The sequence below is a fragment of the Lissotriton vulgaris genome, chromosome 3_1 (assembly GCF_964263255.1).
Source record: "Lissotriton vulgaris chromosome 3_1, aLisVul1.2, whole genome shotgun sequence".
Lineage (NCBI taxonomy): Eukaryota > Metazoa > Chordata > Amphibia > Caudata > Salamandridae > Lissotriton > Lissotriton vulgaris.
The window spans coordinates 340,202,613-340,229,865 of record NC_141689.1 but is presented as its reverse complement, the minus strand read 5'-3'; the positions used below and the strand labels follow the sequence as shown (position 1 = coordinate 340,229,865).

At 51.4% G+C, this 27,253-nt stretch overlaps 1 protein-coding gene across 2 annotated transcripts in view; it reads left to right on the top strand.

Moving 5' to 3' along the window:
• NUP155 (nucleoporin 155) overlaps window positions 1-27,253 on the top strand; it is an 871,946-nt gene that overhangs the window by 730,191 nt on the left and 114,502 nt on the right. The window lies entirely within an intron of this gene.

The following is a 27,253-nucleotide window of genomic DNA, read 5'->3' as shown; positions in this document are numbered from 1 at the left end:
GGAGACCAGAAAGTGTTATATTTCTGCTATAAATTTGCACACCTTTCCCCCTTCTGCTTCTCCCTTGGTCCTCTTTTTTCTGCATTAGATGTGCAACTAGCCTCCAGAGAGAGTGGGAATTTTGATGTTGAGTCTGGTGAGTCTACCCTTGCCAGGGAACTATTGTTACAGGTAATTACATTTTTCTACCACCTGCCTCGATTCATAATCTTTGTATATATTGTCATTGGCCTGGAAAAAGGATTGGGATTATAGGTAATTACAAATGACGCCTGGTCCACATTTGGGTCTGATCTAGCCATTATGTTGTAACAATAACATGGGCAAACAGTTTGAACTGACTAGCATGCCTTGACTTTGGGCATTTCCAGCAAAGGAACATTAACACTAACTGTTATTATTGACTTTTATTGAATTGCCTTATACAAGTGCCCAGAAGATTCCAGTTTGTCCTTTCTCTCTCCCTATCTGGAAGGCTGTTTGCAGAGCACACTAAGCCCGCAAACAGTAGAGCAACAGCACATTAAATGATTAAAATATCTGTACAAAGTTCATAACAATACACGGAAATGAAGAATGTGTATACTATAACCCCAGTCCACCACTGTCCCAAAAAAGTGCTAACAGTATCACTTTAAAAAAACGTAATTCCACAACGGCCCCTACTTCAAACTCCAGGCCCTCCAATAACAAACAGAAATGAAAATGTAAAAAATTAGAACGATAATGGTGCCTAAACTTTCTCAAACAACAAACTTTTGCAAAGTACTGCATTGAACTTACTTGACTTTTGCCAAAATTGAAAGATTCCAAAGGTGTCAGTAAGCAAGTACTCACACCAAACTACATATCCCATTCACCAATGTGCAGGACTTCTGCGCACCAGCTCCCTGATGTGAGAGGATATCCAGTTGACTAAGAACTACTCAATAATGGCCTTTACATGGATGGAGGTTTACACCAACAGAGACGCATGGGAATCAAGCCTGGCACCTCACTAAAAAGAAACCGACAAATGTGACTATACAGAAGGTGAGATGTTGATAGAAGAGGGCACACATCCATCCCGGTTTGAAAAGTTGCTCAAGAGGCTTATAACTCCCAGTACTCTGGTAAAAATGGGCAAAGCCCTGAAATCATGACTTGTACTCTGTCTGCACACTAGGTCTAATGGAAAGTACTTTTTACCTCTGCAGACTAGACTCCCTACGAAAGGTACTGACTAGTTGAGAGCCCATTCAGACACACATTACTGGTATCCTCACAAACCATTTCCAAAGTATTTATAACGTGCCCGTGTTTTCAAATATAACGTGCTCACGCTAATGATTTTTCACAATTTGTAGGCACTACTCAAGCTGTAATACAGATTACTTCAACAAGGTACCCTTTCCCTTTCATCGCTTGGCAGTTTGGTGGGGTCATTCTCACAATGTACCAAAAGCGATTTCATTATCCTCTTTCCTAACAATAGGCCTACCAGTTCCCAGTCCTGATGAGACCCTACACTTCCCAATGGTCGAAACTTGTCAATAACACTAGCCACAATGGTGTTAGGCTTAAAACTCTCCAGTGGAAGATACTGGAATGAAAAGCGAAAGCAAAGCATATCCTCCTCCTAACACTATTGCCCACCTCTACTGCGCGGACAGCCAAGAGGAGGTGGGACTGGCTGGGATACCCTCCCCCAGGCCCGTGGAGACCCCTGAACTTGCCCGCCATTTCTGTCCCGCTGTTTGGCGCCATTGGTCCCGGGCCCTGGCCCGCCTACCTACCGGGGCCCTGAGGAGTGGCGGCTGCCGGGTGGGAGGACGCTGACTACAGTCGGGCCGCCACAGCTGGGCACCGCGACCTGGAGGACCTGCGCTGGCCCTGTTCCCGCCTGCTACGCACCTTAGCCGCCCGCACCTGCGACCTTATTCTGGACCTTCAACTTGCAGTGGTCGGCATCGCCTGGGGGCCACAGAGGCGGACTGTACACCAACCCCCCTCCCCCCCCCCCCCCCCCCCCTGGATGCAGAGGAAGGACCTGACCGGCGGCGCGTGAGTACCCCTGCATCCCCACTAACAGCTCGGGGGGCTTCCCGCCGCCAGAGAGACACAAGCCACTAGCGGTTGGGGAGCTAAGAGGCCCCTAGCACGTTCACGGGGGTGCCCTAATCTCAAGCCAGGGGGGTTGGTGTGGCGCCTCTGACTGGGAGTGGTGATCCTCGCCCACGACAGGCACAAGCTGGGACACCCTCACGGCCCCTGAGGTCGCGGCCTGCCTCACACACCGGCCTACGGGGACCCTCGCTGGGGCGCCACTAGTGTGGGCAGGAGGTCGCTGCTGGCAGATCACCCAATCCCACGCCGCTGCAACGCCTGCAGAGACCCACACTCGCGGCTGGGAGCAGCGTCCTAGGGAACAGTGCCTCACCCCTGGAGCGGACGATGACCCGAGGCAGAGGGGGTAAGACGGACCCACCGGTGGCGGCGACCAAGGGCACGTCGGTGGCCACCATGTGGGGCAAAGCGGGCACACCGCCTTCATCTGGAGGACCGCCGCGGCCGCCCGCCGACTCCCCCACAGTGACCCAGGCTTTTATGTCCTCCTTCATGACCGAACTGAAATCTGAAATTGGGTCCCTGAGATCGGAGGTCCACTCGTGTGTTATGGAGCTACGTAAGGAGGTGACTGACCTGGGTGATAGAGTCGATGGCCTGGAGAAGGTAGTTGACACCCGAACCGAAGACCTGGAGCAGCTATGGCAGAGAGTGGCGGCCCTAGAAGAACAGAACATCGAGCTTCAGGTCAAACAGGAGCACCTTGAAAATAGGGGGCGCCGCAATAACCTGCGGATACGGGGAGTGCCACTCGGAGAAGAGGGGACTGACGCCATGGCCTATGTGGCCCAACTCCTGCACGAGGTGTGGGGCAAAGACGACGCCTCCCCACCGCTCCTGGACCGTGCACACCCTGTCTTTGGGGCGGGCAATAAGACGGGCCTCCTACCCGACATCGTCACCAGGCTGCACTATTTTACGGAGAAGGAGGCCATACTGAAGGCGGCGAGGGACAAACCGGACCTGCGCTACGGAGGGCACAAGATCCAGATCTTCCAAGATCTAGCCCCCAACACGCTCCACAGGAGGAAGGTCTTCCGCCCGGTCACTGAGAGACTACGGGCCCTCAACATCTCCTACCAGTGGGGGCACCCCTTCGCCCTCATCTTTCGTTGGGAGGACAAACGCAGGGCCATCTGGTCCTACCGCGAAGCGGCCCAACTGCTTGGCATGTCGGATTCCCCTGAGCGCAGTCCCTCCCGCTCTCATCGCCAGGAGAAGGCCCCACCCCGTCCGGACTGGTCCACAGTGCGCCGATACCGCCGAAACCCCCCCAGTAGATAGTTGCTCCACTTCTCAGGCCAAGCAAGACATTATAGCGCACATTCGCTCCCTTGAGGGCGACCGCGACGAGCAGGCCTCCCAGCCCATCGCCTCTGGGAACGACGGGGAGGACCGTCCCTTGTCTCCTGATGACCACTGACTGGCTCGGACATGGCCGTCTCTCCTCTAGGTAATGGTCCTCTTCACTCCGCATGGCGAACGTTCCCCCCATATGACACAGTGCGCTGATCCATGTACCCCGGTAGCTCTTCTAAATCCACTCGCCCTCCACGCAAGCAGGTCACATGCCCCGGAGGTTGGATCTGTCATATAGCTGGCCGGGGCTACCCAGACTTTCAGATCAGTCTTGCCCTGCCACCAGCGCTGAAGGAGACCCCAACAGTTCTTTGCGGGGTGCCGCCGCTGCCCCCCCTCCCCCTCCCCCCTGGTGGACCCGAGGGGGTAGATCGCGACGTCCCCCTCCTTCTTTGCTTGGACCCCCCTACCGAGTCTTGGTGCCCATTTGAACCTCTGGACAAGTCACAACTTCCTTTGAGAGGCTTCGGTTCTTGATGCCCCCGGACCTGCTCGTGACAGCGGGGCAGACGGGCAGCGGGACGATCAGGATTCTTACCACTAGACAACCAACCCCCCACTTTGTCCCATAGGAAGTGACATTCCTGTGTTCATCCAAACCCTTGGGTAGAGGATGCCCGGTACCTGGGACATTGTATTGTGGCCCTGTTGGCCTGTTGCAGTTACACTCTCTCCATGTACTCTCACTTTTCCTATTTTTCCCACTTTTCGCCTGCACTATTCTCTCTCCTGGCAACTTTTTCACTCGTACAGTGTGGTGGCTTGGTGGATACCATGGGTGCTGGCGCCATGGGGGTGGGAGGAGGAGAGTGCTGTCCTGCCTGTGGTGGGAGGTGGGCCCTGGGTGTTAGAGCGGCTGCGACCCCCTTAGTGCGATGGCGGCGACCATACCCACTCCCCTAAAGATCTTGTCGCTCAATGTCAAAGGCCTTAACTCCCCCAACAAGCGAAAACAGGTATGGCGCTATCTACTGCACCTCTCCCCCGACATCGTCCTCCTCCAGGAGACACACCTAACGCGGGGGACACTAGGCGCATGGCGCACCCTAGGTACCCCACGCAATTCTGGGCTTCCGCGGACACTAAAACAGCAGGGGTGGCTATCTTATGTAGAGGCTGGTTTCAGGCGGGGACCCACTAAACCCTACAAGAGTGATGATGGGCGCTTCCTCCGAGCCACGTTGGGGGCACGCAGTTCACCCTGGGTTGTGTATATGCACCCAACCAGTCACAGGATAAATACCTCCAAACGCTTCTGCGAGACCAGTTTAGGCCTAGTGACCCGCATACGATACTGGGAGGGGACTTCAATCTCGTGTGGGACCCGGAGCTGGACCGTGCGGGGGCTGCGTTTAATGGCGCGGGCGCGATGTCCTCTGCTCTTAGGGCACAGATTGCGGACTTAGGACTCGTGGACGTGTGGCGCTATCACGACCCGGGAGTCCGGGACTATTCCTTTTACTCGCACTCCCATAGGACGTACTCCCTATCGATTATCTCTTCACTGTCCTTGAGCTGACTGGAGATGTGCTGAAGGCCACCATTTTGGATATCTCGCTGTCGGACCATGCACATGTGGAACTTTTGTTACAAGACCCGCTGGCTCGCGCTCCTCGGGAGCGACGGTGGACCCTCCCTCCGAGCATCCTTCGAGACCCGGAGGATGTTGCTAGCATCCGGGAAGCCATAGACTCGTACTTTGCCGTTAACGACAACTCGGACACGCCCTTCCCGACAGTCTGGGACGCCTTCAAGGCCACCATCAGAGGCCACGTTACCTCCCTGGCGGTAGCAAGGAGACGAGAGGCGTTTAAACTGGAGAAGGACTTAACAAGCGAGATCAAACAGGCGGAGATCCAGGACCGAGACTGTCCCTCGCAGGTGTCTAGGAGAACCCTCGCCAACCTTAAGGGGCAACTCCGAACGCTGCGCACCAATAAGGCGGAGAGCTCCCTGCTGGCACTCAAACAAAAATACTACGAGGGCGGGGACTAGGTGGGGCGCCTTCTGGCTGGTAGACTTCGGGCGCGAACGGCTAGAACTCATATAGCCAATATACGACGGCAGGATGGCACCTGTGCCACTAACGAAAGAGCCAAACAAGAGGCCTTTGCTGCTTACTATTCCTCCCTATATGTGGAGGACGTCACCTCAGCGGAGGCACGAGCGGCCGTCCTTGATGGCTACGAGGGGACCCCGCTGCCACCGGCCTGCGCGGCTGAGCTGGAACAACCCATACAGGAGGAGGAGATCTCTGCGGCTGTCAAAGACCTCCCCACGGGGAAAACACCGGGACCGGATGGCCTACCGTTGACCTTCTACCGCGTTTTCCTGACTCAGCTTCGGCCGTATCTACTGAGGCTGTACCGCTCCTTTTCTGACGCCTCCGGCCCGTCTCCCGATATGGGCCTGGCGGAAATTGCCTTGATACCTAAGCCAGGGAAAGATCCCGCTCTGTGCGCTTCCTACCGCCCTATCGCCCTCTTGAATACCGACCTAAAGATATATATATACTGGCCAAACGACTTGGCCCGTATATGCCGGGACTGGTAAACCCAGACCAGGTGGGGTTCATTCGGGATCGACAAGGGGCTGATAATGTGCGCAGGTTGGCGCACCTGGTAGGAAAGGTGCGACACTGGGACATCCCGGCCTGTCTTCTCTCGCTTGACGTGGAGAAGGCCTTCGACCGGGTCGACTGGGCCTTCCTGAGGGAGGTTCTTCAAAAGGTCGGTATCGGCCCCAAAATGATCGCTAGGATCATGGCCCATACATCGGGCCACAAGCTAGGATCAGGGTTAACGGCCAACTAACACCGCCGCTCTCGATTCACAGGGGCACGAGGCAGGGGTGCCCGCTCTCGCCGCTCCTGTTCGCCCTCGCGGTGGAGCCACTGGCGGCGCTGATACGGCGCGCTCCTAACATCCACGGTATACCCCACGGGGGGCGAGAAAACAAGGTGGCGCTGTTTGCTGACGACCTGATCCTCACTCTTGCGTGCCCTCGCAACTCCCTCCCAGCGGTTCACGAGGTGCTTTGCCGGTATGAGAGGGCGTCTGGCCTTAAAATAAACCACACCAAATCCTGGGCGCTAAACCTCACCATACCTGAGGAAGAGATCCCGTTCCTGAAGGGAGCTGTGCCCTACCAATGGGCGGAGAGCCATATAAAATACTTTGGTCTTGCTCTGACGCCCCATCTAGAATCTTGGTCCTCGGTGAACTGGACGGAGTGCCGCAAAGAGGTACTGGCGGACCTCAGAGTGGAAACCCTTGAGGGTCTCGTGGCTGGGGCGCCTTAATGCAATTAAAATGTCGATTTCTCCCCAGAATTCTCTATGTTTTTCAATGCCTGCCTACCCCGATCCCACTCCATTGCATTAGGAGCCTTCAGCGCGACCTCACGTCCTTCATCTGGGGCGGTAAACGTCCCCGGTTTTCCCGGAAGGTCCTTATGGAGCCGAGGGACAGAGGCGGCCTCGCATGCCCGAACTTACTACACTACTACTGGGCGGCACACCTCCGATACGTGGTGGAGTGGGGTGCACGAGAAAGTGACAAGCACTGGTTCCACATGAACCGGGCGGTCACAGGGCGTACTATTTGGGATTTACCTTGGTTGCCGCGAGTGGCGCGCTCCAGGAGTGCGTACATGGCGGTTCCGACGAAAACGGTTCTGGATATCTGGGACAGGATAGCGGTGCCCAAAGGCCTAACCACCTTCCCATCCCCCCACACCCCAATCGCTGGCAACCCGCATTTCCCCCCAGCGGCCCGGACTCGAGCATTTGAGAGTTGGACGCATGGAGACTGTAGGGTCATAGGGGACCTCTTCATTGGAGGCTCGCCCAAAACGTGGAAGGACTGCAGGGAGGAATTCAACATACCCTCGACCGCCGGCCTGCAATACGCCCAGCTGCGCCACTGGACTATGGGTGACGACATGTACCAAGCGGCCACCAGGGCCTACACACCCTTTGAAAAACTAGCACGCTCCCTAGGGGGACTGAAGAGGCTTATCTCCCAAATCTATCACATATTGCAGCACCCTACTTCGCCGCCTGCGCATCCCTATCAGAGGTAATGGCGGTTGGCGGCAGGCATTGACATTGAGCCCTCCCAATGGAACAGGCTGTGGAGCGACATTCCCAAAATCTACCGCAGCATCCCCCAGAGGGAAAACGCTTACAAGCTGCTCACCCAATGGTACTACACCCCGCTGCGGCTTAGCAAGATGTTCCCTAGTGCCTCGCCGCTGTGTTGGAGGTGTGCGTATATGGTGGACGTGCCCGAACCTAGCTGTCTTTTAGAAAGAGGTACTTAGCCACATCAAAAAGGTGCTGGGCTTTCCCCTACCTGAGGAGGTGACCACGATATTGCTTGGCGTCCGACCCCCCGCGCTTAGGGCCCTCACGCGCAGCGACTGGATCCTTACGCTCCAAATGCTAGGCGCAGCTAAGCAACTCATCGCTTTGTACTGGAAGCGGGCTGAAGCACCGCCGATAGCTTCCTGGTTTGTGCGTCTCTGGCAGGTCAATACAAGCGAGGAACACCTGCTTCAAGGCGGTGTGGGAACCCCTTGTGCGCCACCTATGTTCTGTCAGCTACGCGCGACACATGCCTCCCAGACTCCGTGCTCTGCACCTCTTTGAGGACGCCCTTATCCCTGCAGACCCCGCCAGACTTTGCCCCTGACCACTGCCTTTCCCGCAGACGCTGTTGCGACCACACAAGCCCTGTCGTGCTTCGCCCCCTGACCAGCCACGCAACACTGCCGCACCTTCTCCCCGCCCCCTTTTCCTCTCTGACTAGCTCCCTTCTGAATCTTTCTTTTTCCTACTTGCCACCCTGGCCCTCGCCTCACTACGGGGCAGTTATGCCCCGTTGGGCTTTAAAACCTCTGTGACATAACAGTCAGCTATCAACTATGCACCTTTCTATCGTGGCAACGCAATAACCGCGCAAGACCAACCTCCGCGTATTCCTCCCTTAAGCCACGCGGCCGGCCCCCCTTGAGGGGTTGTAGGCAGGGCGCTGTGTTAAAGATCCTTCCCCGCCCCAGTTGGTATAAGCTGAGCTCTCATATGCGCGGCCGGCCTCAGCACGAGGTTGTAGGCTTATCGCTGTGTTCACAATAAAAACAGATTTGAACAAAAAAAAAAAAACTTCCGCTCATGTTCATGCCTATCGGGGTGTGTACGTGCTTCTCTTGTTACGATTTCCCCCCAAATGGGATTTTCGTTATGAGACATGGCTTAATGGCATAATAGCTGAAATTATATGTAAATGTCGTTGGCAAATGTATACCTATCAACCTCTTGACTTAAATTTGCAGGGTATGTAAAGTCTTTACGATGGTAATCCCATTAAGGTGATCAGAACGTTGTCCACAAGTGTAGCATTGCCACTACTCCCCTGGACAGAGATTTCAAATGTATTGAAACTTTTTCAAAAGAATGTTCTCCTCGGCTCATCTTCCCTTGAGGTCAGTCAACGACAGCTGCCTCCTGGTTGGTAAAATCTTATCAGCAGTCCCTGAAGACATACAGGCTTCTTTAATATAAATTATTTCCTAAAGAGCTTAACTTTTGATGCTTCCTTCCTGATTGAAAAAAGGCAGAATCAGTCCTGGAGCATTTTAAAGAGAGCCAAGTCACTCCGTGCTCTTTAGGCCTTCAGCACCAGTCAAGCAATGTTTCCATACAGTATTGCCTTTTTCGGAGACATATAACCAAACTAAAGAGATTCACTAAGTTTTCTTGCGAAATAACCCCCGCAAGGTGAAGAAAACACTTGTTTTCTGATATAACCCTCCCTCACCAGTGTTGTCCCTTGGTGGCATGCTTCATGACCGGGTTCATCCTGTTTCGCTGCCGAACGAGGTATGCTGTGACCAACAAATTATGTGGGAGCACTTTTAGATGTATTAGAATAATGATAATAGGAGTTGGGTGGGGGGGGTTTATTTAATCTGGAAAGAAAAAACTTAAAAATACCTGTCTTGTACTTGAACTATTATTTATTCTGGCCTCTAGTTGGTATGATTAAAAACAGGGAGAGCGAATTGTGGATAACTATGTACCTGTCTTTCTAAGGGTCGACATGTTTCAAGCCTTCCCCATGGCTTTTCATTGATACCACTCCTATAGTGCTGTTGCCACTAATCACGCTCAAATACTCTGCGTGCTACATAAAAGAAAGTGATAATACCTACCTGGTATTTGCTGTTTTATTTAGGCAAATGTTGTGCTTCATGAATCCGCCGGTGGTCAAGGTGATATTAGAGTCACACTTACATCAAAGCATCACCTCGGCCATTCACCTAACGGGCAGATACGCACTTTGTTCCATATATCCGTGTCGCGTTCTAATCTAGGACCCTGATCGATACTGTGACCTTATGCCCTATACGGCTATAATCCCTTTGTACCCCTATATTGGCATAACCGATCAAATGCAATATTCAGAAACTCGTCTCTGGCCTCACACGATCAGAGCCACATTTCAGAATCTCTTCCTCTGCAACTTGCAGCTCATTAGTGCAAATGACACAGCAGAAGCCACTATCTAAGATTCCTAGATTACACTCCGAGTTCTTCAACAAGATAAAAACTCATCAACCTGGGAAAGCCCCGCTTGCTATGTTTTGATTAGTAATAGAACTCTAATGAGCACTGAGAGACAATCACTTCGTAGTGACATCTTTATTGACGTCTTATGTCCAAAAACTTACGTCAAACCAGGCACCTTTCAGGTATAAATATTACCAACGTTGCCTTAAGAAAACGCTGATGCAGCTGATCCTAACACGGCTGCTACTATCGCTACTGCTATCGCTGCTAACGAGCGAATGATGGTGTGGTGAACACAGGAGCTGAACAGCTGTCCCCTTCAGAGCCCAGCAGATGCAAGCTGCCCGCAGACGCTGTCCCTCCTCCTCTTCCTCGACGCGCTGAGAGAGACGCTGTCTTTTCTCCTGCCGAGAAATCCAGCTCCGGCGTTTCCTGCCTACTCTTGCGAGTGACTGGGATATCGAGTCCCTCGAAGGAGATACCAGACCTCCAACATTCTATTTCAGAGGTATGGTGTTGACTAAACCCTTAGAGAGAATTCTTGAAGCAAACCTTGGCAAAACCAACTTAACTTAAAGCTACTTACTTACTCCCCTCCCAAGTATTAGGCTTAGGTCAGGTACACTGGGGTAGGCGTAGTTAGAAGCACCAGTTGAGTACGTTAGCCTAATGTATATATGAATGTATATATGTTTTATTCATTTTAAACCATTGTATGGCTAAGAAACCATATCAATGCTTTTACAGTATTATTTCGCAATCCTCATTTTACTGTACGCACTTTTTATAATAACTAGTCTTGCAATTGTGGCAATTCATTTCTCTTGTACGAGAAGAAAGACTGTTCAATAAATAATACCTTTTTATTGAAAACGCCCGTCTCTCTATTCTCTGCATATTGGTGAAAGTAATCTGCACAAAACTGACTGAGTAAAATAACTGTCTATTGTTTCACACGACCCTAGAGATTGACTCTTATTCTAAGGAGCAAAGTTGTCATGTTTATGCGGTTGTTGGAAAACTGAATACCTTCTTGTCTGTACCAGGGAAGCTGATCACTTCCTATTCAGTCAAGAAAGTTTCCAGTGACCTCTGAGCTAGTTGGTAACAAACCCAATTAAGTTTAGCATAGTCAGTGGAGACCTGGAAGATCCGCACTTCTACGTCCATACTACTGTTTATGTTATTCCAATGCGCAGGGCCTATTGGGAAAATAGGAACTACACTACATCCGCAGCGGAACAGGATGGACCCGATGATGAATCATGTCACTAGGGGTCAACCCTGGTGGGTGATGGTTATATAAGAACACAAGTGTTTTCTTCACAATGTTGACGGGTATTTCGCAGCAACTGATATTTTGGTTATTTATCAGTAGCAGGACGAGCCTCTCTGTACCTCTATCTCCTCCTCATTTTTTGATAGCTTTTCGGAGATTTGTCAGGTGTTTGGAATGTACTCTGTTAGGCCCTGCCGCCTTAACATGGCGTATAACCTCTAGAGGTCAGCCTGTGGACCCAGTAATCAATGACTAGGTCATCAGGCAGCATATGTCCCAATACCCCGTCCCTCTGGCAAAAGTCTCAAAACTTCTTTAATGCTCCCTCCTTGCGACGTTGCACAAGAATACATCCAACAAGTGAGTTCTTCAAATTGTCCTATAGGCTTACACTCTCCCATTCCACGACCGTAAGTGCCACCTAACCCAGAGCAGCTTTTCGGTAACCATCTGTCTTTTTTTCACCAGGAGCTGCAGGCTCTTAAGGCCAAAAGTGCCATACAAAGTACCGCCTAGAAAGTGATGTCTCAATGTTATTCCCGCTGTGTCCTTGTTTTGAAGTATTCCTTTGTTTGCTTTTGAATCTCTGAGCTCTCAACACTTTTCTGCGCAAGGACACATTCAAAATACTCACCCGGGCTTGGTTTCTTCAGCCCAGAGACTGGATGGTTGTGTTGGACATTTAGGAGTACTATTTTCACATCTCCACCCACACATGCTGCCTTAGGTTCATTGTGGGCCATTAACACTTAAATTTGGTTTGAGTTTGCTGTACTCCCTTTGGGCTCACCAGTGCCCCTCAGGTTTTCATAAAGTTGAGGGAGGTGGTCCTTGCCCATTCTAGGAAGTCGGGAATACCAGTCTTCCCATACCTCATTTACTAGCTATTGGAGGCTGAATCGCCACTGTCGGTATTCAACCACCTCCAGACAATGGTGGACCTGTTGACATTGTTGAGATTCTTGATCAACTTCCTAAAGTCACACATGACTTCTTTGCCGAGGCTCTCTTTCGTCAGATCCATACTGGATAAGGTGCCCTATCGGGCCTTTCCTTCAGACCAACAAGTTCAGCACATTCAGGCTATGATCCCGGTGTCTCTGCATCAGTCCGGGTATCAGTGAGGATGTCTCTGAGGTTTCTTTGTCTGCTAGCCTCCTGCTCCCTTACTGTGGCACATACAGGCTCTACAGTGGTATCTAAAGCTCAATGGGCTCAGCATCAGAGAAACCACTCCGATTCCATCCGTGTTTCGGAGGAGACTACAAAAAGATCTGCAGTGGTGGTTGCTTGACAGAAATTTGATCAATGGCAGACCGCTCTTCCTACCTCTCCTAGAGTTGGCGCTGGTGTCCGACACGTCACTACTAGGTTGGGGAGGTCATCTGGGAGGGGTGGACATCCGAGAACTCTGGTATCCAGCAGAGACCCTTGTCCACATCAATTTGCGGCAGTTGCCGAAGATTTGCTTGGTGTTGAATGCCTTCCTGCCCACCATGGAAGTGATGTTGGTGCAGGTTCTCACAGACCACACCTCTGTCATGTGGTACTGTATCAAGCAGGGCAGGGTTCTATCCAGGAGTCTCTGCCTCTGGAATTGGCTGAACATTCATGCCATTCCTCTGGTTGTACATCAACTGTCAGGGTCTTTAAATGACACACCCAGATGTGTAGTGTACAGTGGTTTTCAGCCGTGGGGAGAACACTGGCTCGATGTTTTCAACACCTTGAGAAGGTACAACTGTTTCGTAAACTGGAGTTCACAGGAAGGCTCTCAATCAGACGCATTTCGTGCTCCGCTCCATGTGGATCATCTCTACGCATTATAGCCACTGCACCCTGTACTGCTCCAGGAACCCCCTTCAACTGCTCCTGCCCCATGTTCTGAAGAAGATCAATCAAGCATGGGTTTATTAAGTGCAGCTACTGAATCGTGGGGGGAGGGTGAGTGCTGGTTCCAAATGATCACGACGATCCGCCGAAGAGCCAGTTCTTGAGGTCCTTCATGAACTTGGAGAGTGTTGGTGTCTGTCTGAGGTGGAGTGGAAGGGTGTTCCATGCTTTGGCCACGAGGAAGGAGAAGGAACAGCCTCCTGTTCTGGTCTTCCTGATGTGGGGCACCGTAGCAAGGGAGAGCTGGGCTAAGCGGAGGGATCCTTGGGGTGTGTGGAATGAGTGCTGGTCTGGTGTTGTGCAGGGCTTTGCGGGTGAGAAGCTTGAAGGTGATTCTCTTCTTGATGGGGAGCCAATGTATTGTCCGCAGGTGTTGGGTGATGTGGCAGTGGTGAGGTAGGTTGAGGACTAGTCTGGCGGATGCGTTATGGACGTTCTGAAGTTTGCGGGTAAAGTTCTTGTTGATTCCAGTGTAGAGTGCGTTGCCAAAGTCTAGTCTGCTGCTGATGAGGGTGTGGGTGACTGTTTTTCTGTGTTTACAGGGGATCCATTTGAAGGTCTTTTGAGGGAGTTGGAGGATGTGGAAACAGGAGGATGAGACAGCGTTGATTTGGCGGTACATTTTGGGTTCGGAGTCCAGGATGATTCTGAGGTTGCATGCGTGGTCCATGGGGGAGGGGGAGTTCTCACCAGGGGTTGTTCCAGGTGTCCGGGTGTGGACCCATGAAGAGTACTTCGGTTTTGTCCATGTTGAGTTGTAGGCAGCTGTTCTTCATCCACCTGGCGACTGCTTCCATTCCTTCTTGAAAGTTGTGTTTGGAGACATTGGGTTAGTTGGATAGGGAGAGGATGAGTTGGGCGTCGTCTGCGTAGGATGCCATGTTGAGGCCGTGGGATCTGATGATCGAGGCGAGTGGGCCATATATATGTTTAATAGGGTGGGGACTGATGGAGGATCCTTGGGGAACGCTGCAGGTCGTCGGTGGGATATCCAAGAGGAAGTGTGGGAGTTTGACCTGCTGCATTCTGCCGGAGAGAAATGAGCGCATCCAGTCTAGGGCCTAGTCCCTGATTCCTACGTCTTGGAGTCTGCGGGCTAGGGTTCGGTGAGACTGTGTTAAAGACTGCAGAAAGGTCCAGGATCAGGAATTACCAGGCCCAAGTCATGCCAGTGGCTTCTGATTTGGTAGGCGAGTGTGGTACCCAGACGTTCTGGGCCTGAGCACATCTCCTCTGATCAGGAGACTCTTTTATCACAGCAGCAGGGCAGGGTCTTGCACCCAGGCCTGCGCAACCTGCATCTCCATGCTTGGAGATTGAGCGGCAGCAGTTAATCTTCTTTGAGCTCTCATCCAAAGTTGTTGATATCATCTTGGGATCCAGGCTCCCTTTCATGAAATCAGTGTATGCCGGGTACTGAGATACGGTTGTGGCTTGACATTGTTAGCTACATTCGCAGATTTGCTGTTTGTTTCGTCTTTGGCCTAGCAAGAACTGTTAAAGGCTACTTGTCGGCCCTCTTGACCTTTTTACTTTTAACTGATCAGCCATCTCACCCACCACCTGTTGTAATGAATTTCCCTAAAGATTTGCCATGCCTGTTTCAGCTAAAGCGCTTTATGATGCCACACTGAGACTTAAATTTGCTTCTCACTTTCCTCACATTTACCACTTTCGAACCAATGCACAATTGTCCTTTGTGCCTCCTTACCTTAAAATCTGTCTTTCTGGTTGCCATAATATCAGGTCGCCGTGTAAGTGAACTTCAGACCCTCTCAGTTCTGTCTCCTTATTGCACCATTTTCCCAGATAAACTGATGTTATTGACTTGAGCAGCATTCCTACCAGAAGAGGTGACGCCCTTTCATGTGGAACAAGCGTGTAACAGACCTGGCGTGCAACTAAAACACCGACGTTCCGGGTTGCCTCAACCTTAGAAATTGTTTTAGAACGTGTATGACTGGGATACTGGATGAATGAGTGGTGTGTATGAAAGTTGATGTGTGAGACAGGGTAATTGTTAGTTTTTTACTTAGCTCGCTAAAATCACAGAGTAAATACTGTATAGACTGTTATTAGTATAACATGAATTTTTGCACTTATTTAGATGAACTGTATTATTATATATATTGATGAATTGATGTTCAAACTTTGTAAAAGATCCCAAAAAAAGAAAAAAATTGTTTTAATAACACTTTGATAAATCTTTTTCCAAAAAAAAGTAATAAAATACAACTAAATAAGAAGAAACACACTGGTGTCCCTGTACTAAATTGAAAGCTATTTGTACAACTGTTGAGAGCAATGCCATAAAAGAAACTAAGATTTGACCATGGGGGAAACTTGTTATTTTTGAACAAGACATCACTCTACAGACCTTCTTTGCTCTGCCTCATCCCTTGAAAGAGGTAGAGAGACTCTATCTCTTGGACCCAAGAGATAGTCTTAGCTTTTACATCAATCACACCAGGGAACATCAGGTGTATAATCAGCTCTTTTTGGGGTTCTTTGATGCATACAATGGATACTCCTCTTTACTAAGATCTGCTATGCATTGGATAACAAGCAACCTCCAGAAATTCTATGGGCTAATTCCACTTGAGCTAAAGCTGCTACTATTCTGTTGGCACTTAGTGCCTGTCCTGAATATTTGTCAGACAACTACATGGGCATCAGTGTACACCTTCATGAAGCATTGTTTCCTTGACAGGTCTGCTGGGATGGGCATTTTGCCTGTTCGGTCCTATGGTACTTTTTAGTTTCTTGCATTTCACATACCCACCACCTTGGGAGGTAGTGTTCTGGTATACATTCACGAGGTGAGGAGTCCGTTAAATGTATCCATCAGAAGATACTCTTATCTATCAGAAAGAAACACATAGTGATAGATTCCTTACCTTAGAATTACCCCTATGAGTCAGACTGGATCCGGAAAGTTTTTAGTCAGCAGTACCCCTGCACGTAAGTAGATGTCGTTATGCGGCTCCGTGTGCGTCGTTGGCACCGGGATGACGTTGTTGGAGCTACTTAGACGCTCCCACACGCGCTGAGGTCAGTTCTTTCTTTTTCCGTGCCAGCAAGCGCAGATCCTGGAAGAGCAAGTACCTCCAGTCACTTTTTGACTGAGTTTTTCGAGGCCTTTTACCTCATTTCTTCTGAGTCGATCGACTCCTGGTGTCGTAGGGATGCCCGGCTTCAAGAACTGTGGGAACTGTCACCGCATGATGTCGGAGACTGACCCGCACTGCGTGTGTCTCTACTGCCTGGGGCGCGACCACAACTCCAAGTCGTGCCCTGTCTGCCGGGCGTGGCGCTGAAGACTTTGCGGGAGCGGTCCCGAAAGTTGCTGGAAGTCCCACAGTCGGCTCCGCGCCGCTCAATGTCCCGTGGAAGGTCGAGGGACTGGTCGCAGAGCCATCAGTATCGCTCCTCTGAATCGAAGTCTTCGCACTCGGGGTCAGGTAAGTCAAAGCATTCCAAGAAGTCAAAGCGCCATTGCTCTTCGACTTTCCATCGCGGCTGAGGGTGCGGGTGGTGCCACCCCCACGGCTCCGGCGGAGCCTGTGACGTCGCCGACGGCCTACCCACCCTTTCCGGGTCCATCGGCGACGCCTGCAGAAGTGCAAGAGTTTCTTGCTGCCATGGCTGACTCTTTGGACCGTCTGGCCCAGCCGGCGGGCCTACGGGCCCCAGGGGCCCGACTCGGGGGTACTGCCCTTCCAACACCTGTGGCTTCGGCCGCAGGCGACTTTGGCCCGGCGCCGCAGAACTTACCTGAATCCGGGCTCGGATCCCGGGCTACACCGGTTGACCTAATAACACCTCCACGGGTGTCGACCCTGCCTCCGGCACCACCCACGATGTCGTCTGGAACTACTGCCAACGTCGTGCCCGGTTTCAGCCCTGAACTGGATGCAGTGCCGGAACGGCATCGGTCAACACCGATTCCGACGGGGCCTTTTTACGCCTATGTCAGTCCTCCTTATTTTCAGCCTGGTTCACAGACTTTGGAGGAAAGGGAGGACTGGGAGGATCTGAGGACCCTCTCTCATAAGTGTGGTGATGATCCGGACTGGGCAGGGGATTTAGGGGATGCCAGTGGTCTAGACACCTCGCCTGACCTTGGCATGCTGTCGCCTCCTTCTGTGGCTACGGAGGAGGGAGCAAGTTTCGCAGTGGTGTTGCGTAGGGCGGCTGAGGCTCTCCACCTCGAATTCCCTACAGTGGCCGTCAGGACTAACCTCCTTTAAGAAATGCTTCAACCAGCGACAACCTCTTCGGAGCCCTTGCTGCCTTTTAATGATGCACTGTCTGACGTTCTTTTGGGCACTTGGTCCAGGCCCAACACAGGGGCTCCTGTGGACAGAAAAGGGGCTCGTCACCATCGCCCGACGACCCCCTCTTTCTCTCCCAACACCCAACCCCCGTTACTTCCACTCTGTGTGGGACACCGTTTCGCAGGTGTTGCCCAACTGTCTAAGACAGTACTCGCTCAGGCTATTGCAGCTGGGAGGGACAGAGCTAAGTTCTCCATACTGTGTGGGCTTGATACCGCCGACTCGCTAGACAGGGCGATTTCCACGATGGTGGCCCTTTGGCGCCATGCCTGGCTGAGAACAACTGGTTTCTCGGGGATGTCTAGAACACTTTGATCGACAAGCCTTTTGATCGCATTCACCTGTTCGGCAACAAAGCGGATAGTGCGTTGGAACGCTTCAAGGACTCACAGGCTACGGCCAAGTCCTTGGGCCTCTCGGCCTCCTCGGCCTTCTGCTTTACGCTCCTTTCGTGGCCACGGAAGGGTTGCCCCAATACGTTCGTTCCAGATCCACAGGCCTGCGCAGCAACAATCTCAGCGCGCCTGCGGACGTGGGAACCACCGAGGCGGTTCTGGGGGCCGGCTGGTGGGTCAGTCCACCTCCACCCCCGCAGCATTCACTTCAAAGCCTTCCTAGTCCAACCTTTCAGGCCATCAAATGCCAGTGGGCAGCGCCATCATCTCCACTGGCGCAACATCACTTCAGACAGGTGGGTGCTGCAAATAGTCCTAAGGGGCTACGCCCACCCCTTCGAGACTACCCCTCCAACCATGCCACCTCTGTACCACTGCATGTCGCTGGGCCAATTTGCACTTCTTCAGCAGAAAGTCACAGTTCTCTTGGTCAAGGGGGCTATTGAACGCGTTCCTGGGCCAGAAATACGTTGTGGTTGCTATTCCCACTACTTTCAGGTCCCCAAGAAGGACAAGGGCATGCGTCCTATCTTGGACCTCAAGTGCGTCAACAGCTTCCTCTGGAAGGAGAAGTTCAAGATGTTGACGGTAGCTCAGGTCTTGTCAGCTCTCAACCCTGGAGACTGGATGGTAGCGTTGGACTTGCAGGAAGCATATTTCCACATCCCCTTCCTGCCGGCCCACCAGTGTTATCTGCGGTTCGCAGTAGGCCAGGAGCATTTTCAGTTTACCGTGCTCCCCTTCGGCCTTTCAAGCGCCCCTCGGGTCTTCACGAAAGTGATGGCGGTGGTCGCAGCTCATCTGCGCAGATCGGGGGTTCCTGTCTTCCCCTATCTCGACGACTGGTTGTTGAAGGCAGGCTCGCCCCAGGCAGTTGTCTCCCATCTCCAGACTATGGCCGACCTCCTGCATTTGCTCGGGTTCTCCATCAACGTGCCGAAGTAGCACCTGATTCCCTCTCAGAAGCTCCTCTTCATCGGAGCGGTTCTGCACTCTGCGCAGTTTCAGATTTATCCTCCTGAGCTGCGAGTCTGGAATATTCAGGCTATGATTCCGATCTTTCGGCCTCTATCCCGTGTTTCGGTCAGGATGACCTTCCGGCTCCTGGGCCTGATGGCCTCCTGCATACTGCTAGTGGTTCATGCCAGATGGCATATGCGGGCTCTGCAGTGGGACCTGAAGTTCCAGTGGGCACAGCATCAGGGCAACCTGTCGGATCACGTCCAGATCTCGGAGGGCACTGCACGACAATTGCAGTGGTGGCTCACAAATCACGATTGGGTCAATGGCAGATCAATCTCTGTTCTCCAACCTGAGCACACAGTGCTGACGGACGCGTCCCTCCTGGGAAGTGGCAGCCGCATGGGAGAGGTGAAGATCAGGGGCTTCTGGTCTCTGGTGGAGTCCCGGCTTCATATCAAACTTCTGGAGCTTCGGGCGATCCGACTTGCACTGAGGGCATTCCTTCCCTCTGTCATTGGGAGAGTAGTGCAGGTGTTCACAGACAACACCGCAGCCATGTGGTACTGCAACAAGCACGGCGGGGTGAGGTCGTGGACCCTATATCAGGAGGATCTGCGCCTCTGGACATGGCTGGAAATCAGGGCATTTCCCTGGTGGTTCAACACCTGGCAGGTTCGCTGAACGCCAGGGCGGACAAACTCAGCCGCCGGTGTATGATGGATCACAAATTGCTTCTTAACATGGACGTGGCGCAAGGTCTCTATCAGCAGTGGGTCGAGCCTTGGTTAGATCTATTCGCCACCGAAGAGTACGCGCAATGTCATCGGTTCTGCCCGTTGGAATTTCCAGGCGGCACTCGTTGGGTGACGTTTTTCGTCACAAGTGGAGTTGCAGTCTACTACACGCCTTTTCACCTATAACACTTCTACTCCGAATGCTGAAGAAGATCAAGCAGGACCGGGCCCAAGTCATTCTTGTGGCTCCTGACTGGGCTCGAAGAGTATGGTATCCCGAGCTACTCGGCATGGCGATTGATCCCCCGCTCCGACTGCCTCTGCGTGAGGACCTTCTGTCGCAGCAGCAGTGGAGGGTCCTCCACCCAAACCTGTCCTGCCTCCACCTCCTTTGTGAAAATTGAGCGGCTGCAGTTGACGTCTTTTGACCTGCCTCCTAAAGTTTGTGATGTTATGTTGGCAGCCAGGTGTCCCTCCACTAAAAAGGTATACGCCTGTAGGTGGAATACATTTGTGTCATGGTGCACAGCAAAGGCTGTGGATCCCCTTTCTGCCCCTCTTTCAAAGGTCCTTCTATTATTTTTACTTTGGCCCAGCAGGGCTCTGTCTCTCGGTCATTACAGCCTTTTTATGGCTTCCAGATCAGCCTTCCCTTTTCAAGTCCCCTGTTGTAAGTAGATTTTTGAAAGGCATTACTCATTTTTTCCCTCCTGTTCCTTTTATAATGCCTCAGTGGCACTTGAACCTGGTTCTGACCTATCTGATGTGTGCTCCCTTTGAGCCGCTTCACAACTGTCCTCTTCGTCTTCTCACTTTAAAGGCTGCTTTCCTGGATGCCATCACCTCTGCCAGAAGAATGAGCTCCAGGCTCTTTCTTCAAAACCTCAATTTCTAACAGTCCATCCGGACAAAGTTGTTCTACGGACTTGTCCGTCTTTTCTGCCAAAGGTTGTCACTGCCTTTCACATCGGGATGACCATCACTTTGCCCACCTTCTTTTCCGCCTCCGCATCCCTCAAAAGAGGAAGAGAGGCTCCACCGTCTGGACCCAAAATGTGCGCTCTCATTCTACCTCAACCGCACACAACCGTTCCGGGTGGATGACCAGCTCTTTGTTGGCTACGTGGGCACCATGAAAGGTCGGGTCGTGCACAAGCGGACCATCTCTTGGTGGGTCGTTCTTCACATTTAGGCTTGTTATTCTTTGGCTAAAAAGGAGCCTCCGGTGGGGCTGCACGCACATTCTACCAGGGCGACGGCAGCCATTACTGCTTTGGGACGAGGAGTTCCCTTGCATGACATCTGTCAGGCAGCTACGTGGGCCTTGCTGCACACGTTTACCAAGCATTATTGCCTGGACAACCAGGTCCGGAGCGACTGCTTCTTTGGCCTCTCTGTTCTTCAGAACTTTCTGGTATGATCTTGGTTCGCAGACCCACCACCGGGGTTGGTATTGCTGGGGTATCTATTCTAAGGTAAGGAATCTATCACTACTTGTTTCTTTCAGATGCACAAGTTACTTACCTTCGGTAATGATCTATCTGTAAGAAACAAACATTAGTAGTGATAGATTTCTTACATCTCCACCCATCCTCCTCGTTCTGCAAACTGATTTCAAGGGTTAAGGTCACCCCTTTCAGGGCCCTAGTTTCATGGCACCAGTGGTCAGTTTATTGTATGGCTCTGCGTTCCTGGTGCAGAAAGTCGTGTACAGAACTGATTTCAGCACGCATGGGCGCGTCTAAGTAGCCCCAGCGATGTCATGCCGGCGCCAACGACGCACACGGAGCCGCACAACGACGCCTACCGATGCGCAGGGGTACTGCTGACGAAAACTTTCCGGATCCAGTCTGACACCTGTAGGTAATTCTAAGGTAGGAAATCTGTCACTACTAATGTTTCTTACAGATATATCGTTACCGAAGGTAAGTAACTTGTGCAACTGCAGATTCCTCACTGCCCTTCACGTTTTTTGGAACACTCTTCTTCCTATCTGAAAAGATCTCAGTTTAGCAATTTACCCACTCAGTTTTCCATTTTGCAGAGGGTCTCTGCGTCTGAGGCCGTGGACGAGCTTACTAAAGAAACTGACATCATGCACAAGTGGTACTTATATATGGCTCCACTCATCACTTCTAACGCACAATGTAGTTAATGTGGAGTTGCGCTATGCCAGCTATGCGGCGCGCAAGAGCACTGCTTTTTGAGTTTCCTGATGCAATCTGACGCCTTCCTATGTTACCAAGGTGAGAATCACAAGATGAGGAATCTGCAATTAGTTTCCACCAGAAAGAGCATTACTGAAGGTATGTAACTTGTTCACTGCACCTCTTCAATGTGGATCCAGAATTCTCTGGTTTCACCAAGAAAATTCCTATACAGAATGACGGCAAATAGATAAAATGTCTCAAATTTCAATCTTGTTGAAGGTGTTAAGTCTTTGCCAGATCCTTTCGGAAGGAAATGTTGATCATGAGTTGCGGCCTTTTCACTGCTTCCTATGAATCCCCTGCCTATCATGTTGCCAATCCTTGTGTTTTTGGCACCATCTAGGACATTGTCATATTCTCAGCCCTCTGAGCAGATTTTGGCATTGCTTCAATCTCCAAAATTGGTAAAAGAAAATCTTTTTTCAAGTTGATATGTCTCTCTTGCAGAGCACCTACCTATGGCCCAGTTCGAGACACTTTTCAAATCAGATGCCAGTATCCTGGAGATGAAAAGTAGAGATTTTTAGCATGTAGAGCAAGATGATTCGAATGTAGACAGTCTCCTCCTCTCTTAAAATACAGACTCTGAACTGTACATAGAGCTGTAAATTGCTGGTGACCTTGATACAACCCTAGTCGAAGACATTCCTCATCCATCTAGACCTTCTTTGAAAGAATTATTTTCTTTGGCCTCTGTGATGGAGAAAGCAGCACAAGCAGCGGAATTGCCCTTACCCACTGTGGAAGCAAAGACAGCTGTCTGTGAGAAATCCTGAGAACATTCTCTGTGGTTTCAGAACTTTTGCTGCTGCACAAAGTGATACAATGCTGTTGCAGCCAGTTGTGACTGCCTGAGTGAATCCTTTTTTTAGGTCGAGCATTCGAGACCTCTTGTATATACTTTAGTATATACTTATTAGGTCGAGCATTCAAGACCTCTTGTATATACTTTAGTATATACTTATATACTTTAGTATATACTTATATGTGTATGTACTTTGTGGGCTCTGGAGATTAGCCCTAGTTCTTGTCTGCTTCTGCTTAGGGACTTTTTTTTCAGTTCAACTGGCTCTATTTAACTGACTTGATAGAAAACAAACAAATTCCAGTCCATAGAAATTGTCTTCCACGATCACCCGTAGACAATAATATTTTTTCAAATCTTGTATTTTCAGTGATATGACCACCGAAGACCCTGATTTTATATTAAAAAATTAGCTTGGACTATACCATTTCCCGCTGAAAGCCAACATTTCTCTACATGTGTTCCCATACATTGCATGTCACACAGTTTGATGCTTACCTTCCCTCCATGTTAAAGAACAATAGATGTTTTAGCACCCAGGCTAATATGCTGCATAGCTAAATACATATAAAGATCCCAAAGGCGAGACCGATTGCATTGCAAATGCTTGTTAGGCCTAGTAGTCCAAATACAAATTGTACAACTCTGTTGGCCTTTGCATTCCTCATCTAAAATTTCTGTCCTGACATCTCTCACTGGATTCTATGGTGGTGCAGGCCTCATGTGCCAAATAAGTCTGAACACCTTCCCTTTGACCTCTCCACCCAATTAGTTGAAGAGTAGAAAAATGCTTTGCCTCAAGGAACACCGCTCTTTACATTGACAATTTCACATGCTTTCTTGTTTAAAATGCCCACACCTTCTGGGAACTTGTTAAAAGTTCTGTAATCGACTTTTTGGCACTCATTGAAGAATCCATTAATGGATCTGGTCAGCGATGGTTTGGGTGCATCCAAGCAGACTTTGAAGTACCGCCTGGATTTTTATGACACTGGCTGAGACCATGGAAGCATTGGTCACTTTGCGTTGACGCTCGTGGATGATCTCCTCTTTCTTTGTAGGAGCTTTCCAGGCACACTAATAGACATGCTCTTCAATGGCAGGGAGGTGATTTCTCTGTGAAACATTTTTAAAAAGTCAAGCCTCTTCCTGCTTGCTGTAGCTAGCCTCCCTAATGAAGCATTTACATCATCAGTACTGTCAATTCCAGTGCTTCTCCAGTTGACTACCTTTGTGGCAGCAGCAGCCTTCCCAGCCAGTCCAGAACCCTCATCAGGTATTACACCATTCAAGGTACAGGTTGACCTAAGAGACTCTAACAACACCAACAGCAGCAGTTATCCTAGGCCTGATCGGCTACCTCAAACTCACTCTCTGACTCCTGCCCACTGGGTAGATGGGTGTGTTCTCCAACTTGAGCACCGTTTACAGATAATAGATTGCTGAGATTTCTAGTTGTTCCACTTCCAAAAACGCTACACCCTCCTTATCCTTTTCTCCCCACCCGATAGACCTTCCTCTGTCGTAGGCTGGGTACAGAGAATGTTCTACTGGATGGCAGGTGCCTCTAAGGTACGTATTGGTATACACAATTGTATTTTCGATTGCGGCATTTAAGGTGATTGTTCTTGAATAATTACATTTTGCAATAGCACATGATGCAACCGGGTGGGCTGCAGTTGCCATTAAGCAGACTCTCAATCAGATTTTTCTCACAATCAGGAGAGTGAGAATTTTATCAAAATATAAGAGACTTTACAGGGCATGGATAGGATTCAGGAGGAGTGGTGCTCCAGGTCTTAGAGTTCTGTGTTCTTTGTCTTAGCAATTGGTCTGGTTCTGGGTTTTCTATATCCATTGTTGTGATTTGCTCCAGTTATTCTGGTAAGGGTGGTTTCTGATAGATTTCACCTTGTGAATTTCCCCTCGTGCCAGACTACATCTGAAAGCTTTACAGCTTTACTTCACCTTGTGCAGCTCTGCATCGCTTGTGCCTTTTTTAGTGTTCAATGTGAAGTTTTGGCCCCTGTGTATGCCCCACCTCAGAGCGCTAACATCGGTTACTTTCTTTCCTCACCTTTGGTCACGGATCTGGAGATAACAGTGCTGTCTATGACAGACCTTTTCCCTCAGGAGAAAAACATCCAAAAAGCATATGAATGATTGTGGATCAGAGATTCTAGGGAACTCCCTAAATGGTCCCATGCACAAAAAAAGGTTATGAAACTTAGCTATGTGGTAGCAACCTGTGTTCAGAGGTTGTAGGGAGGAAAAGCTTTAGCATACCTTCCTTCTTCTTTCCTTGAGGTGTTCTTCTATTCCTCACTGTGCACTGAATTTCCTAAACCATACATTTAAGTAGTAGATTGCATCGGTTTCTAGTCCACTGAACAAGCTCTCTGGTCCAGCATCTGAAACCCACTTGTCCTCAGTGTTACAGGCTGTAGATTATCTTTCAGTGTAGGCATGAAATGAGGTACCATGCCTTTGCCCTTGTCTTCTGGCTCAGGGGAGGAATGAGAAATGCACAATTTAAAAAGGAGTTCCATGGGGGGCGTGGCCAAGATGGCGGCCTGAGCAGTCGCAGCCGGCGGAGGCTCCTCGTCCCAAACCCCCACGGCAGTATTTTCAACGCGTTCCCCCACTACCGAAGACGAGCCTGTGTTGCCAGTAGTGCCCTGGTTCGAGCCCGGACCAAGATCGCGAAATCCGGAGGCGGAGAAGCGGCTCCGCGGGCGGCGGCCGCCGCCATCAGAGGCCGGAGGATCACAGCAGGCGGGGCCGACACACGCGGCCTGGAAAACTGCCGGAGACCCGCGCTGCTGCCCGCCGTGTGCCGAGCTGAGGAGTGGGGCCCAGCAGTGCTACATGATCCGAGCTCTGACCGGGGCTGAATTCCTGGACAGCCGACACCGAGACCGGCGGAGAGGGGAAAACGCCCGGAGGAGGAGCACAGTGCCGGGGGCCCGGACGGGGACAGCCGCCATAGCCCATCGCCAACTGGAGATCACGAGGTGAGGTGCGGGCCGCCAGAGCGTGTGGGGGAGGCAGCCCGATGGGCGGCCATCAAGCCCCCGGAGCAGATCGAGCCAGCCCGGCTATAGCGAGACGCCGCAAGACCTAGCGGGTGCGGGACGGACAGCGGGACCGCGGTGAGCGGTAGAAGGCGGCGGAGGCCGGGGCGGCCTTGGACTGAAATTGAGGGGCGGAAGCAGGAGGAGCACAGCAGCGCAGAGGAAGGCAGGTCCGTGGGCACGAAGAATAAGCACTGTGGTACGCCTAGCGATCTCCCAACGGCATACATCAGGACAGCCAAGACCCCCCAGGAGGAGGAAGGTGATTAAGGGGCGCGTGGAAGGCCGCGAACGGGAGACGGGATCGTAGGCCCGGGCGGCCTAGTAAACCTGGTCGAAGAGGGGACAGAGAAGAGAAATCGCAGCATTGCAGCAGGCAGGCCCGGGCACTGAGAAACCGACCGCGGCCCGAGGTGGGCTGAGGGCACCCCGAACACGACCAAAAGAGGAAGAAGGGGGTGCAGTAGAGGCCCGTGGGCCTGAGGTGCGGCGCCCGAAGAGGAGCTGCTCGGTTGACCGGTCACTCACAGCAGCGGACCACGGCGGAGGGAGTCCCCCATTAGGCCGAGTAGAGTCTGGGAGCGCCCCTGCGGCTGCCGGGGCAGTTACGACCCAGGGACCTGGAGAATCCGGAGGTGCGGTGGCCAGACCCACGATGGCCCAAACGGCGAGGGCAGAACATTTGGATGCACAGATGTATCGGCCCACACACAAGGGGAACCAGCCGTCCCAGACTCACAAACCCAATGCGTGGCCACAATCCATAAGGGGCCGGATACAAATCCAAGAACCCGACAAGGGTAATCGAGGTTAGCGAACTTGTTATTCCACAGTCCTCCACGAACCGCAGAGGAGGGCGCACCATCCACGACCATGCTCTCAAAAGGGACACATAAGGGGGAGAAAAGTCCCGACAAACTAACGCCAGTGAACCAGCTGCTAGACAAAGTCAAGGACGAAGGAGAAGCTCCGGCGACAAAGTCGTTCATGGAAAACCTGCTCGCATCTTTGAGGGAGGACATTCAAACCCTACGGCAGGATATGGTGGGAGGTTATAAAGAACTACGACGAGACATTGACGACATAGGGGAACGAGTGGCGGCGGTCGAAACGGCAGACCAGGCCAGGAGTGGGGAGGTGGAACTCCTACAACAGGAAATCATCAGGCTCCACAAACAGCAAACGGATCTGCAGGCTCATGCTGAGGACCTGGAGAACCGCTCACGATGGAACAATGTACGGGGCCACCAGCCCCACCAGCCACCAGCCCCACCACCGGATATTTTGGCCTTTCTACCAGACTATCCCCTCAAGGAGCGTATTCTGAAGGCAGCACGCCAAAAGCGACCCATTAACTTTAGAGACCATACGCCTGAGTTGTTCCAAGACCTTTCCTCGATCACCCTACAAAAGAGGAGGGCATTCAAGGTGGCAACTACATTCTTGAGGGATAATGGGGTCCCGTACTCATGGGGCCACCCCTTTAGACTGATTTTCAAATGGAAAGGGGCCCTCCACCAACTCAGA